Raw genomic sequence first — 12,944 nt, forward strand, 5'->3', positions numbered from 1 at the left:
ACCCAGGCCCGTGCTCTATCCACTAGGCCGTGTTGCTTATCTTCTTTATCTCATCTCTCTGCCCACCCATTGCCCACATCCTTACTTTGGCATGGACTCCCTCCCACTTCATATCTGACAAACCACATATTTCCCCACCCTGAAATCCCTCCTAATATCATATCTTCTCCAAGATACTCTCCTCAGTTAAATCCTCATTTCAACTAATCTCCTTCCCTTCTGTATCATCCATACACCTCTTAAGCACTTTAACATTCACCCCATCACCATCCCTACATTACCTACATACATATCCTCATACTCTGCCATTTCCCTGATCTGCAATTTATTTTGACGCCTGCCTTCCATTCCAGCTTGTAAGGTCCTTGCAGCCATGAGTTGCGTTTACTTAATCTATTGGATTATACTTCCCCAAGTGTTTAGTACAATGGTCTGCATAAAAGAAGTGCTCAATAAATAAAATTTATTGATTGATTGGTTGAATCTCAGCCTCACAGAAGATTTCAGGATCAGGAATCTGCTCCAGAGCCCAGTTATCTTCTCTTTTTCCACGTCTTTTCCTTTTCCTGTTCTCCTCTATTCTCCTCTTCTTGCTCTTTATTCTTTTTCTTATCTTTATTATCTTCCTCTTCCTTATCCTCTTCCTACTCCTCTAACTTCTCTTCGATTCCTTCCTCTTTCTCCTCTTCCTTTTGCTTTTCCTCTTCTACATCATATTCTTTCTCTTCTTCTTTTCCTTTTCCTTCTGCTTTTTATCTTCCCTGCTTACTGTGTGTAGAGCATTTGGGAGAGTACTAGAGAAGCAGCATAGCCTGGATAGATTGTTCTAATCCCAACTCTGCCACTTATCTACTGGGTTAACTTGGCTGGGTAGAAGCAGCATAGTGTACTGGATAGAGCATGTGCCGGGGAGCCAGAAGGTCATGGAGTCCCTTCGGTAAGGTTTTGAAGAGCAGGAGTCCCATGTCTCAGTTACCTCATCTGTCAAATGGGGATTGAAACTGTGAGCCCCTCATGGGACAAGGACTATATCCAACCTGATTTGCATGTATCCATCCCAGTCCTTAGTACAGTGTCTGGCACATAGTAAGCACTTAACAAATACGATAATTATTATTATTATTACTTCCCTTCTCTAGGTCTCAGTTACCTCATCTGCAAAGTGGGGATCAAGACTGTGAGCCCCATGTGGGACAGGGACTGTGGCCAACTTGGTTTGCTTGTATAATAATAGTGGTATTTGTTAAGTGTTTATTATGTGCCAAGCACTGTTCTAAGTGCTGGGGTAGATGCAAGCTAATCAAGTTGTCCCACGTGGGGCTCACAGTCTCAATCCCCATTTTAAAGAAGAAGTAACTGAGGCACAGAGAAGTTAAGTGACTTGCTCAAAGTCACACAGCAGACAAGTGGAGTCAGGATTAGAACCCATGACCTCTTACTCCCAAGCCTGTGCTCTTGCCATAGGCCAAGCTGCATTTCTGAATCCACGCCAGTGTTTAGTATTCATTCATCATATTTACTGAGCCCTTACTGTACGCAGAGCATTGTAGAGTACAATACAACAATAAACAAACATTCCATGCCTCCGATGAGCTTACAGCCTAGGCAGGGGGAGACAGAAAGTAACATAAATAAATTACAGATATGTACATGAGTGCTGTGGGTCTGGGGCAGGGAAGAACAAAGGGGTCCAGTCAGGGCATCACAGAGGGAGTGGGAAAAGAGGAAAGAGGACCTTAGTCAGGGAAGGCCTGTTGGAGGAGATGTGTCTTCGGTAAGGTTTTGAAGAGCAGGAGAGTAATTGGGAAGCAGCATGGCTCAGTGGAAAGAGCACGGACTTGGGAGTCAGAAGTCATGGGTTCGAATCCCAGCTCTGCCACTTGTCAGCTGTGTGACTGTGGGCAAGACACTTAACTTCTCTGTGCCTCAGTGACCTCATCTGTAAAATGGGGATTAAGACTGTGAGCCTCACATGGGACAACCTGATTACCCTGTATCTACCCCAGTGCTTAGAACAGTGCTCTGCACATAGTAAGTGCTTAACAAATACCAACATTATTATTATTAATTGTCTGTCAGATTTGAGGAAGGAGGGCATTCCAGGCCAGAAGCAGGATGTGGGCGAGGGGTTGTTTTGTTCTGTTTTTCTTTGCTGTCTCCCTCGTTTAGATTGTGAGCCCATTACTGGGCAGGGATTGCCTCTATCTGTTGCTGAATTGTACATTCCGAGTGCTTAGTACAGTGCTCTGCACATAAGTGCTCAATAAATACTATTGAATGAATGAATGAATAAATTAATTTGAATCACAGTGAGATGGTTAGCATTAGAGGAGCAAAGTGTGCGGAAAAGTGGTAATAGGAGAGTGATAGCATGGTGAGGTAGGAGAGACCAAGGTGAATGAGTGCTTTGAAGCCAGTGGTGAGGAGTTTGTGTTTGATGCAGTGGTAGATGGGCAAACACTCAAGTTTTTGGAGTGGGGAAACATGTTCTCAGCTTTTTGTTGAAAAATCATCCAGGCAGTAGAATTAAGTATGGATTGGAGAGAGTAGATAGAGTCAGGAGGCTGGGTGGTCAGCAAGGAGGCTGATAAGAGGATAAAGGATGAGTGATTGTGTTAATGTACTAGCAGTTTGGATGGAGAGGAAAGGATGGATTTTAGCTATGTTGTGAAGGTGGGACCAAAAGGATTTAGTGATGGATTGAATATGTGTGTTGAATGAGTGAGCAGGGTCAAGGATAATGATGGAAAAGTGAGGGGGAAGGCAGGGTTTGATTGGGAAGATAAGGAGTTCTGTTTTGGACATGTTAATCTTGAGGTGCCATGAGGACATCCAAATAGAGATATCTTGAAGGCAGGAAGAAATGCAAGATTGCAGAGAGGGAGAAAGATCAAGGCAGGAGATGTACATTTGGGTATCATCTACATTGAGGAGGTAGTTGAAGTCATGGGACTGAATGAGTTCTCCAAGGCAATGGGCTTAGATGGAGAATAGAAGGAGATCCAGAAGAGAACTTTGAGGGATCCTCACAGTTGGGGGGTGGGAGGCAGAGGAGGACCCCGCAAAGGAGACTGAGAATGAATGGCCAGAGAGATAAGGGAAGAACTAGGAGAGGACAGTGTCATTAAAGCCAAGGTTGGCTAATATTTCCTGGAGAAGGGAGTGATCAAAAGTGTCAAAGGCAGCTGAGACATGGAGGAGGATTAGGATGGAGTAGAGGCCATTGGGTTTGACAAGAAGGAGATCATTGGTGACCTTTGAGAGGGCAGTTTCTGTGGAGTGAAGGGTTTGGAATCCAGATTGGAGGGAGTCAAGGAGAGAATTGGAGGAGAGAAATTTGAGAAAGCCAACTAGCTCCAGGATTTTACAGAGGAATGGTAGGAGGGAGATGGGCACTAAGTGGAGGAAGTTGTGGGGTCAAGGGAGAGTTTTTTTAAGGTAGCGGAGTCATAGGCATGTTTGAAAGCAGTGAGGAAGAAGCCTTTGGATAACAAACAGTATAAGATGACTGTTAAGGAAGGACGAAGATAGAGAACAAGTGTTTGGTTAAGATGAAAAGGAATGGGGTCAGATTTGCAGGTGGAAGTGTTGGCCTTTGAGAGGAGGCAGGAGATCTCCTCTTGAGATACTGCTGAGAAAAATGGGAGAGTTGAAGAGGGGGTGGTAGGAAGGAGGGACTAATATTGCTTAATCCACTATATTTTATGCAGGTCCTTGGGTCCTTGAGAGTGAATAGGCCAGTCTTTATAAGTAAAGATGAGGGGAGGGGATTGGCTTGGTGTGAATAATGTTGGTATTTGTTAAGCGCTTACTATGTGCACAGCACTGTTCTAAGCGCTGGGGTAGACACAGGGAATCAGGTTATCCCACGTGGGGCTCACAGTCTTAATCCCCATTTTACAGATGAGGTAGAGGCACAGAGAAGTTAAGTGACTTGCCCACAGTCACACAGCTGACAAGTGGCAGAGCCGGGACTTGCCCACAGTCACACAGCTGACAAGTGGCGGAGCTGGGATTCGAACTCATGACCTCTGACTCTAAAGCCCGTGCTCTTTCCACTGAGCCACGCTGCTTAGAAAAGCAGTGGTAGATATATAAAAATATGGATCACTGTCACCTTGTTGTCAGGCAGGCATATACATTCTGTGTCCTCTATTGTGGATTTGGGCCGGACTGCAGAGAGAGGGAAGGTAAAGAAATGGTGACTTCTCGGCTGCAGCAGTTCAAGGACAAAATTTGACAGGCCTGGTAGTGTTTCCTGTGTCCGATGACTTAGTCCGCATCAGTTTGAGGCCACTGGGCAGAGAGATCTCTGTGTTCTCAGGCAGGTCTCTGTCCGAGTGATGTTTGATGGTCTGTGCTGGTTTGAGGCTGTTCAGGGGAAAGATCTCAGTGTCCTAGGAATGGTCTCTGTCCTGGGTGATCTTTGCTGGTCCATGCCTGTTTGAGGCCACTCTGCAAAGAGATCTCAATTATTAAACATCACACCCTTTGATTCCCTACCACCTGAATGCTCTACCATTCAAGGTGTTAAGTTGGCATCCTTGAAATCAAGAAACGTAGTTTATATGGTAGCTATTTTTAATTAAATTGGTCAGCCAACATCAAAACAAGCTTACTTTGGAACTGACCTAAATTATTGGATTTTTTTTCTAATTTGGAAAGTATGTCCTTTACTAAGGACCATTTTTGCACCAAGTAGTATTGAATTTTGCAACTTTTCAAATATTACTCTTACATTTTGTGATCCCTAAATCATGTACCATGTACTGAAACCGGACTCTTCAGCCCTACTCAGAAACTTTATATCAGCAATCTTTCCAGCACTCTCACCACTTAAATTCCCCCTCTTTCCTTTCATAAGCCTTCCCCCTCTCACTCAATCACCCTCATATAAGATAGAGACAGACAGAGGAGAACTACTTCTTCTCATATTATTACTTTTAATAATGATAGTGGTATCCATTAAGGTCTTACTATGTGCCCAGTGTTGTACTAAGCAGTTAAGTAGAAACAAGGTAATAAGGTTGGACAGAGCCTCTGTTCCACAGGGTCTCACAGTCTAAGCAGGAAGGAGAACAGGTATTGAAACCCTATTTTACATATAAAGAAATGGAGACACAATGGAGGGAATTGATTTGCCCTGGGTTAACACCAAAGACATGGAGATCTGTGGATTAGTAATCAGGTCCTCTGTCTCTCTGACACACCATCTTTCTACTAGGCCACACTACTGTTTTCTACTCTTTGAAAGGGAGGTATCATTTTGGCCTGGATCTGTACCAGTAGGTGCAAAGCAATATATAACAAAAATGATTCCTATGGGCCCAGAAAGCTGGGCAGTGAGGCCACCCCTGACTCCCTAAACACCTGTTCTGCTGCTGCTGCGTATTGCTGGTCCTCCTCAGGAAGCAATCATATTTATTGAGCACTTACTATGGGCAGAGCACTGTACTAAGTGCTTGGAAAAGTATACTACAGTGGAATTAGCAGATATGTTCCCTGCCCATAACTGGCTTACAGTCCAGAGGGGGAGACAGACATAAATATGAATAAATATACAATATAACATTTAAAGATATACATTTTCATAATCTGCCTCCATTTTCATCTCCATTACACCGGCAGTCCCTACATTGCTTTTAATTTCCATGGTTGTCATCATCATCATCTTCATCATCATCACCATTAGCATCATCAGAATTATCCCTATTTGTTGAGCACCTCCTGAGTATGAAGCATTGTACTAAGAATGTGGGAGAGTTGATTAGAAACAAGATACATAATCACTGCCCTCTGCTGGAATCAACTAGACAAAAATGATTTACAGAGACTGGGTGCAGGAGGAAGAACAAGGGTAGGAAAAGAAGCAGTGCATATGTGACAAAATGAAATTGTGGAATATCAATTTTTGATGAATAATAAAATATACAGATTAATAAACAAAAACATGCACAGCTGTGTACATACATGGAATGCAATATATGTGCTAAGGTTGGGATGACATTTATTGAGTGCTACACTGGGCAGAACACTATGTAGTCATAGGGAACACGTTGTAACTACCAAGTAGTTTGTTTAGTTGCCTACAATTAATATGTGTCCATCAACAATTATCTTTGTTTTCCTGTTATTTGTTAGCATGGACCAGGCACATACTGAGCTCTGGGGTAAGTACAAGCTAATCAGATAATTTAGATACAGAGAATCAGATTAAATACAGTCCCTTTTCCACATAGGGGTCACAGTCTTAATCCTCATTTAAAGGATGAGGTAAGTGAGGTACAGAGAAGTTAAGTGACTTATCATAGATAACAAAGCAGACAAGTGGCTGAGTCAGGATTAGAACCCAGGTCCTCTGACTCTCAGGCTTGCACTCTTCCCACTAGGCCAGGCTGCCTCTTTAAATTTTCTATTAGGGATAATAATAACAGTAAAATAGTATTTAATAAGTGCTTACTACATTGTAAGTGCTAATATTCTTCCATGAAATTATAATTAGCCGTAAATATTTGTACCAATAATATTTCAGGAATAGAAATCCTAAAGGTTTTATGGGATAGTGGTGATAGTATTTATTAAGCAGAGAGCACTGTACTAAGACCGGGGAAGAATAAACTGGTGAGAACCAGACATGGCCCTTGTACCTCAGGGGATTCCCAATCTAAATTTACAGATGTCATTAAAGCCAAAGCTGTTGGCTACCATTCATTATTGTAAATACCCCAACAACATGTATATGCGTATGTACTTATATATGAAAATGTACAGCATTTCAAGGACACAGTAAAGCAAAGTCTCATAAAATGCTGCATCCCAGCTGAAAACTGCGAAGCAGTTTCAGAGGATAGAGCCGAATTGCCCACTAACATCAAAAAAGGTATATCTCTCTTCAAGCAAAAGCTTTGTAAATAACAAGAGATGAGGAAGTAGAAGAGAAAATGGTGCCTGGCACTGCAAACATTAGCCACAACCACAAAACAGCTTTTTTGTGTGCACAATTTTTCCAGGACTGGGGGTCCCACATTGGTCTGTTCACACACATTAATGAGCAACTTCCATCATCAGTGATGATATGGACCTGTGATTTGAAATCTGGTACTACTGAGGGTGACATCTTGAACTTAAATGGAAGTGTGGTTGAAATGAATAATGAGGGACAGACACTCCGTTGATAGTCATGTCCTACCACGTAGTGTTCATCATGGTCTCGGCAAAACTGCTCTATAGAGTTTCAAGTCTAGGCCTGACAGTCATAGAAAAAGTTAGACACAACATCAGCCTTGGAGAAGGCTTGGAGGAGGGGCATGGCTCAGTGTCAAGAGCAAAGGCTTGGGAGTAAGAGGATGTGGGTTTTAATCCCAGCTCTGCCAATTACCTACTGTGTGACCTTGTGCAAGCCGCTTAACTTCTCTGTGCCTCAGTTACCTCATCTGTAAAAAGGGGATTAAGACTGTGAGCCCCACGTGGGACAACCTGATTACCATGTATATAACTCAGCACTTAGAACAGTGCTTGGCACATACAAATACCATAATTATTACTGGAGATTTGGTATGGAGTTGGATCCTGCACCATGAAGGCCTATTTGATTTTCTTTCCTATTCATTTACCTATGGAACAATAATAAACCTAGTTAGAAGAATTTAGTGACAGATTTGAATTCTGGGATGCCAATGAAAACTCTTGGTTGTTAGTAGGGTTTTCTATGAGAAAGATATCATCATCATTTGTTAAACTCTTACTATGTGCCAAGAACTTTACTACACTGTGAGATAGATACAAGATCATCAGGTAAGAGATAGTCCCAGTCCCACTTGGTGCTTCCAGTATGAAAGGAAAGGAGAAGAGTTTTTTCATTCCCATTTCTATAGAAGAGAAAACTGAGGCACAGAGACGATAAGTGACTTAAGGTCACACAGCAGGCAAGTGGCAGATGCAGAATTGGAACGCAGGTCTCCTGACACAAAACTGGTACTTTTTCAATCAATTTTTTTCAAAGCACTGTACTGAATGCTTAAAAGAGTAAAATAAATTGAGGGACATGATTCCGGCTCTCAAAGAGCATACAGTTTAGTGTGGGAGAAAGACATGATCTTATCAAAACACGTGAGAATACTTTATCAAAATATTTTTCCCCTCTCTTTCTCCCTCCCTGATCACCAACTTTAAGTCTTCACTTTCTAATGGCTTCTTTCCCACTGCTTTCAAATATACTCATAGCAATCAATCATTCAATCAGTTGTATCTATTAAGTGCTTCCTCTGTGCACAGACTACAGTATAAAATAATTGGTAGACAAAAACCCCTCCTTGACCCCACAGCTTACTCCAGTTATCACTCCATCTTCCTTCTACCATCTCCAGACTCCTTGAGCTAGTTTTCTAAAGGCTCTGCCTTGCTTCCTCTATTCTAATTTTTTTTCTTGAACCTCTCTAACCCGCCTTCCACGCTTTAACTCCACAGGAACTTCCCTCTTAAAGATCACCAATGATCTCTTTTGCAAAATCCAATAGCCTCTACTCCACCATACTCCTCCTTGACCACTCCATTCTCTCCGATACTGTGGATTGCCCCTGCCTTCTTCAGGAAACATGATACAACACTGGCTTTACTGACACTGTCCTCTCTGATTTTCTTATCTCTTTGGCTTTTCCTTTTCAGACACTTTCTTAGGCTCCTCTAAATGTGGAAGTCCCTCAAGGCTCAGTTTTGAGTTCACTTCTCTTCTTCATCTATACTCATTCCGTTGAAGAACTCATTTACTTCCATGACTTCAACTGCCATCTCTATATAGATGCTTCCCAAATCCACATCTCCAGTTCAAATCTCTCTCCTTCTCTGCAATCTCATATTTCCTTTTGCCTTCAGGACATCCTCTATTTGGATGTCCCACCAATACCTCAAACCTAAGACATGTGAAGCAGAACTTCTCACCTTCCCAGCCAAAACCTGTCCTTCTCCTGAGTTTCCCATGATTACAGACCATACCTTGGCATTATCCTCAACTCATCTCCGTCATCAATTCACATATTCAATCTATCACTAAATCTGGCTTGTTCACAGGATTGCTTAAATCACCTTTTCCTCTCCATCCAAACTGCTATCATGCTGATCCAAGCACTTAGCCTATCCTGCCTTGATTACTGCAATAGTGTCCTTGCTGACCTACCTGCCTCCCTTCTCTCCCCATTCTAGTCCATACTTCATTTTGTTGCCTGGATCTTTTTTTAAAAAAAAAAATCAGCCCATATTTCCCCACTCCTCGAGAGCCTTAGGTGGTTGCCCTTCCATTTCTGTATCCAACAGAAACTCCCTATCATTGGCTTTAAAGCACTCACTCACCTTGCCCTCAAATATCTTACCTCACTGAATTTTTTATGGTATTTGTTAAGCACTTACTATGTATCTCACACTATAGTAAGTGCTGGGGTAGATACAAGGTAAATAAGGATGGAAAGTCTCCGTTGCTCATAGGGCTCACAGTCTTAATCCCCACTTTACAAACTAGGTAACTGAGGCACAGGTAAGTGATTTGCCCAGGGTCATACAGCAGATAAGTGGCAGATCTGGGGATCAAAACCCAGGTTTTCTGACTCCCAGACCTCTGCTCTTTTCATTAGGCCACACTGCTTCTAGCCCTACTGACCTCCTGGCAGAGGTTTCTAATTTCCTAACATTCTAGCTCCCATACTTCGCTCCTCTAATAGCAACATATTCACTGGACCTCGATCTCGTCTATCTGCTGACCCCTTGTCCATATCTTGTCTCTGGCCTGCAACTCACTCCCATTTCATTTGATAAGGAATAACTCTTTCTGCTTTCAATGTCTTACTGAAACCACATCCCTTCCAAGAGGCCTTCCTCGGCTAGTTCTTCAATTCCCTTACTCTCTCTCTCTCCCTTCTGTTTTGTCCTTGAACTTAGATTTTTGCACTTTATTCATTCAGGCAATCATATTTATTGAGTGCCTACTCTGTAGCAGAGCACTGTACTAAGTGCTTGAGCACTGTACTAAGCAGCCCCACTGCATTTTTTGTATATCCATTCTTTATTTTAATGTCTGTCTCTCCCTCTAGACTGTAGACTTGTTGAGGGCAGGGAACTTGTGTACCTAATCTGTTACATATAGTATACAAATGCTTAATAGAGGGCTCAACAAACAGTAAACATTTGACAAAAACAACTGATCAAAGGATTGATTAATTAAAATTAATTACAGGTAAGAGAAGTAACCGAGTAGAATGATATATTCATAAGCACTGTTGAGGTGGGGTGTATTCATGAATAATGTGGTAAGGTGGGCGTATAGAGTGGGGGACGTGGGCTTGGTCAAGGGAATACTTCTTTCTTAGGCACATACTGATTCTCACTAGGCCACATAGCTCCCTCAGACTTACTGTCAGGCTCAGCTTTGCACTGCAACAGGAAAGCAATTCGTAATTATTTCCATGTGTAAGTGCCTCCAGGCCACAGTCTTCCACATAAACCAATTCCTGAGCCACTGTTTGAAACACTTTGATAATGCTCATAGTCTGTTGATCTGGAAGAGTTTCCCAGTGGACTGGAAGCATATTTTGACTCCACCATGCAAATTGCCTCCTAAAATCACATCTCCTTCCAGATTAAGCCCTTATTTCCTCTAACCACCCTCCTTTCTGTGCCGACTATATACTTGGCTATGTACTCCTTAAGCACTTTGATCCTCACCCGAGCCCCACTACACTTTGGTAATGTCCTATTTCCCCTGCCCACAGTCTAGGTGAATGTCTATCTCCCCCTGTAGACTGTAAGCTCTATATGGGCAAGGATCAATCTGCCAATTCTCTTGTAATAATAATAATAATAATGGCATTTGTTAAGTGCTTACTATTGCCAAGCATTGTTCTAAGCTCTGGGGTATATACAAGGTAATCAGGTTGTTGCACGTGGGGCTCACAGACTTAATCTCCATTTTACAGATGAGGTAACTGAGGCAAAGAGAAGTTAAGTGACTTGCCCAAGGTCACACAGCTGATACAGCTGTTGTTTCCCAAGTGTTTAGTACAGTGCTCTACACACAGTAAGTGTTCAATAAATACCACTGATTGATAGATCTCTGATTGCACCTTTAATCATGGCAGTATAGAAAATGTTTGAGCAGGACGGGAACTTGATCCTAGCCCTGCTTATCCTGAGGATGATAGAGAAGGGAATATAAGAGCTGATGACCCATTCAGTTCTCAGCCTCTTGCAGGAGTGCAGCTATCCCTGTGTCTTTCAAGAGTACTGACACACAGTGCTATAATCTCTGAGGTACCATAGTTTTGATTGGATTCATAGTGTTCGTCCTATTAGAGAGGCAGAAGATGGTTTTAGTGATTGAGATATGATGTTTGGGACATTTGCTGGGTAGAAAAATAAGACATTACTATTTATCTTTCCAGAACCTTTGGGGTCAATTTATTTTTTTCTGTTTCGGCATGACTGCTTACCTGTAGATTGAAATCTCCCATGATGTTAATCTTGGTGGAACTGGGAGTGGATATTCTGAGCCTCTCTAGAGTTTTATAGAATGTTTCTGTACTATCATTTGCCATCTTCAGGGCTCATGTACTACTACTACTAATAATAATTGTGGTATTGTTATAGTCTCAAGCACTCTACTAAGCGCTGGAGTGAATACAAGAAAATCATGTTGGACACATTTCATTTTCAAAGATCTACTGTTGCCAAGCACTGTTCTAAACTCTGGGGTAGATACCAGGTAATCAGGTTGTCCCACGTGGGGCTCACAGTCTTAATCCCCATTTTACAGAAGAGGGAACTGAGGACCAGAGAGGTGAAGTGACTTGTCCAAGGTCACACAACAGACCAGTGGCAGAGCTGTGATTAGAACTCAGGGCCTTCTGACTCCATTAGGCCTTGCTAGTGATCATAGTAAAGTTCTTTTGATCTAGAGTCAGATACAGGAAGTTAACTGGTCACCTAACAGGGCCTTAGGACTGTCTGAATTCACATCTAACACCTGAATAGTGTTGTGCTGAAGAGGGGAGACCTCTCAGTCAATCAGTCCATCCCCTGAGGATTTACTGTGTGCAAAGCACTGTACTAAGCTTTTAGGAGAATACAATAGAGTAAGTAAACACAAACCCTGGCCTCAATACCTAGCACCTGCCCCTGGGAGCTGGCTCTCTTCAAGTTCGCTAGTGTTGTTTAGTGCCACTATTAGAGTTTGTGTCTGGGCTTTTTATAAACACCCAGTGCCAGCTTTCCTTAGGGATGAAGGTTGTTATCACTTTCCAGTAGTATCCTAGTGTTTCATAACTTGATTATTATTTCCTTTCTATTTGTCATCCTCCCACAAGATACAGATTCACTAGGCACAGTCTCCTGGTGAGTCATTTTTAAGCTTTGTGAGGCAGGCAACTCTTAGATCACTTTTTGGGGAACTTTCTTAAGCTATGCTGCTCAGACATTCAGTGAATTGCCAAATAATATTGTTGCTTTGCCAGCAATTGAGTGACCTACTTAAACAGGACTTTGGTTTGGGATAGGGATGGGGGTTTACCCTATTACAGGGAGAACATGCCCTTGGGTTGTTTTTCCAGTAATAACTGTGAAAATTGTAAAGTATTTACTATGTGATAGGCTCTGATCTAAGCCCTGGGGTAGATACAACTTAATCAGGTCAGGCACAGTCCCTGTCCCCATGGGACTCACAATCTAAAAGAGAGGGAGAACAGAAGCTGCCAACCCCTTGCCCACATCTTCTCTTTGGCCTGGAACTCACTCCTCCTCCAGATCACCTGACAACCATTAACCCCATCTTCACAGCCTTATTTAGGTCACATCTCCCCAATTAAATTGGCTTTTCCCTGACTTCCTCTTCCTTCTGTGTCATCTATTCACTTGGATCTGTACCCACTGGGTACTTGATATTCACCCCATCCTCTGCTCCACAG

The sequence above is a fragment of the Ornithorhynchus anatinus genome, chromosome 14, assembly GCF_004115215.2.
Source record: "Ornithorhynchus anatinus isolate Pmale09 chromosome 14, mOrnAna1.pri.v4, whole genome shotgun sequence".
In the NCBI taxonomy this organism is placed as follows: Eukaryota; Metazoa; Chordata; class Mammalia; order Monotremata; family Ornithorhynchidae; genus Ornithorhynchus; species Ornithorhynchus anatinus.